Genomic DNA, 3,871 nt, shown 5'->3' on the forward strand with positions numbered 1-3,871 from the left:
ATATTTTGATTCAATTGACCTCGTTTAGGCTTAGAATTGGGCTTCGACTTCTTCTAGAAAGTTGTTCGAAATGTTGAGAGGAAGATTCTGTCAAATTTTGGTGGTGATTGAAGGTGGCCGAAAGTTTCTGCAGTTTTTTTTTTTCGAAAACCAGCAACTTTAGCCGACAATATTTAAATATTATATTCGTCTGCTATAGTATTTTTAATTTTTTTATAAGGTTTAGCCGACGAAACAGACTATATTTTGTCGGCTATAGTTATTTTTTAATTTTTTTATAAGGTTTAGCCGACGAAATAGACTATATTTCGTCGGCTATAGTTATTTTTTAATTTTTTTTATAAGGTTTAGCCGACGAATATCTTAATTGTTTCGTCGGCTAAAGTCTGGGAAAAAAACCGACGACATGTTTTTCGTCGGCTAAATTGTGGGACTATAGCCGATGACGTCTTCTTTTTTCGTCGGCTAAAGTGATCGCCGACGACCTTTTCCCGACGAAATCTTAGCAGACGATCCATCGTCGGCTAAGATCTTAGCCGACGAATTAAGCTAACAAGTCGACGAAACTTTTCGTCAGCTAAAGTACTTGTCCTGGTAGTGCTTGTTTATAAGTTGTACGGTTTTTCGTCGGCTAAAGTGCTTGTCCTGGTAGTGCTTGTTTATAAGTTGTTCGGTTTCTCTTCTTTCGATCGCCCTTTGGTTTCCCCGACTAGAACGATTCCTACTTGTCCATAGTACTACGATTGCAGGGTAATTAAATTGAAATTGTTTGACCCTGGTTACGCGACACGTCAGGAGGTGCTGATGTATGTGGCAATGGGGAGGGAAGTGTAGCTCAAATAAGGGCTAGGGGTGGAGGAAGGGACGACGATTGAGGTTTTGGACATTTGATGGAGGAGGGAGGGTAGGAGACGATGAGGGACTGAAGTTGAGGATAACAGACTCTATCAACGATGGAGTGTAGATGATATAATGAAGAAGAGCCGACGGCTTTGGCTTTGTAAAGCTGAGTAGAGATTGAGATATTGTAACTATAGCTCTCACTAAACCTAGAGGATGGCAAAACAAATCCTTGATTAAACAGTGGATAGTAGAAACTATAATGAGGGTCCTCGCCCTCATATCTCCAATTACTTATATCAATCCAATTATGGTTCTTCTCTTGAAAACCCATGACTAGGCCACCGCGGCTGAGCCCCTTTTCATCTCCACAGTGTAATTAAGTATTTCAGGTCTCCACCCACAAAGGCATGAAATTTAGGATAAGAAAAAATTTAAAGAATAAGACAACAAAGAAGACAACAAATTTAGAGAAGAAGACAACAAATTTTTTTTTAGTTATCTAGCGCCGTGATGTCAAAACAGGTTTCAGATACCAATGTGAAATAAGACCTTGTAGGTGAGATACCAATCTGATATTTCTGAAACATGTGATACTAAAGTTATTAATGGGTGAAATGTAAGATATTGCTTGCATTTTTTTCCCACATAGATATGTTGTATTTTTCGTTATCAACTCTCTCTTCATACGTTATACGTTAAGTATAGTAACATGGAAAGTAATTAAAAAAGGAAAAAGCTATCTCGCTCTCCCTAGGGTTTCTCTCTATGGTTTCTCAAACTTTTGGTAATGAATTCTCTCTTCCGGCAACAACAATGGTTGACGAGTTTTCCCGCTTAGCAGCGTCACTTGCTATTTCAAAGAGCGGTCGGGTGTCTCTTGGCGTTGCAGGGGCAGCGGCCTTCTACGACCACAAGTATGCGGTTGGCAGACTTCTATCTTCCAAGAAGATAGTTGTTCCCAAGGCTTTCATGGCGACTATGGCATCGCTTAGGGAACTCAAAGGAAAGCTTCAAATGAGGGCTCAAGGTGAGCACTATATTCTGAGACTCTCTGATACGGCAAACATGAAGCATATCGGGGAAGGAGGGTCGTGGTTTACAGCAAAACCATGTTTTTCCTAGCACCCTACGACTGTCACATGGATGCAACGGTGGTTCTGATCCAGCCCCTCCCACTTTGAGTTGAGGTTTGGCCTTTCGTCGGACCACATGACGAAAGAGACGTTGTACATGGTGGGTGCAACCCTAGGCCGGATTATCCATCATGATAATCCTAACCCACTCTCAGGTGCACGAGCTAGGGTTCGTCTGGAGCACAACTTGGATTCTTCTATGAAACAGGCCCTCCTATGCACTTTGATTTCGAGGAAGGTATCTAATTAACATCTTTGCTACTCACTTTCGGCTATGAGAGATTATGTGGTTTTTGCAGGACCGGTTGCATGCTTGCACAAACCTGAAGGCTGTAAGGGGCAGCCGGATATGTTTGCGGTAGCGATTGTGGGTGGTGGAGGTATGGGTGCAAACCATAACTCTAACCCTAAAATGCTTGCTCCTAGTAGCAGCAGAAACCCTTTCGTTGCCTCAACATCTCTTATGCAGCCTTTCGTTCGTGTGTTCAGGCCTGTGGTGTTTGTTCAACTGGCAGCAACTCTGGTGGTGCCTCCATTGACGACAACGGAGCTGCCTCCAATTACCGGCAAAAAGCGAGATGCTTCAGTGTTAGTGGGCTTGGACTTTGGTAAGAGGCCAAAGGCCCATTGGAGCTTATGAAGCCCATCTCTACTGACCTAGCTAGGCCTAGTGTTGGAGTTGTCGTTACCCAACTTTGACGAATCTCTGGTTATTTCACCACCGAAGAAGTGAAAGGTCGGAAGGCCGGTAGGATCTAGGACCGGCCTAAGGGGGAGGTCATTCACCCTTGGTAGCTACAGATAGTGCCAAGGCAAAGACTATGAAGTAGATCAGAAAGTGTTGGGGTCGGTTAAAAGAGCCCCAGCCATTGAAGGCCCACCAAACCCTCAATGAAGCCAGCAGCTTCTTCCTCGACTATGGTGGTGATGGAAGAACCCGGAAAAACCTCCTCTGTGTAGGAACGTTCTAGGTTGGTCTAATAATCTAGGGATAGTGTTTTTTGTCCTATCCTAGTTGGTTTTTGGTTTTTTTAGGACTTCTTTTCCTTTTAATTTGTTTTTCTGTTTGGTTTAAAACTCCATGGTAGTTGCAATTAGGTTGCTCTAGGGCCACCTAGCATGACTTCATTTATCGTTGCTAATGCGGACAGGTCATGTGACTCATGTCTATAATTGACATTCTCGTTTTTGGTATAAAAGGCTTAACGTCAATATTTAAAATAAAATAAAAAATGTTCAATTTTTATAAATCATGTCTGATTGCTGAAATTTCGTCTAATTTGTACGTTAATTGTTACTTCATAACTCACTAAAAGGGCTAAAATAGTCTTATAACAACATAAATCATCTTTTAGGACAATTTTTCTAAGATTTTTCATGCTATCATCTAACCTCCAAATTAGACGAAATTTTAGTAATTGTATCTAATTTATGAAAATTAGAGACTTTAGAGGGTAAATTTTCAAAATTAAAAATATAGGGAGTGAAACGATGTTAACCCCAAACCTCAGGGGGGAGGGGGGTAAACTGAAATTAATCCAATAAAACAACTCTATTCATGAAAATACTAAATATATATATACACACACACATACTAGAACGTTATATATGATTAATCGTTCCATTCCACAGTATAAGATGACCAACAAGTTTTCATGTAGCATTACGCAATCTAGGGGAGGTTCGATCAGGTTGAATGCACCCAGAAATTGCCAAAACGGTCTCTATTTTCATGACAATTCATTGACAAAAAGTTGGTTAGGGTGTGTGGATTATAAATAAGGGTGTGGAAGTTTCACTCCCCTGTATGCAATTCCTAAACACAGTAGAACAATAGAGGTTTGGTCATGAACAGTAGAAGCTTTGTGGTCTGTAGAAGATTGATTATTGAAAAT

This window comes from Fragaria vesca, linkage group LG1 (assembly GCF_000184155.1).
Source record: "Fragaria vesca subsp. vesca linkage group LG1, FraVesHawaii_1.0, whole genome shotgun sequence".
Lineage (NCBI taxonomy): Eukaryota > Viridiplantae > Streptophyta > Magnoliopsida > Rosales > Rosaceae > Fragaria > Fragaria vesca.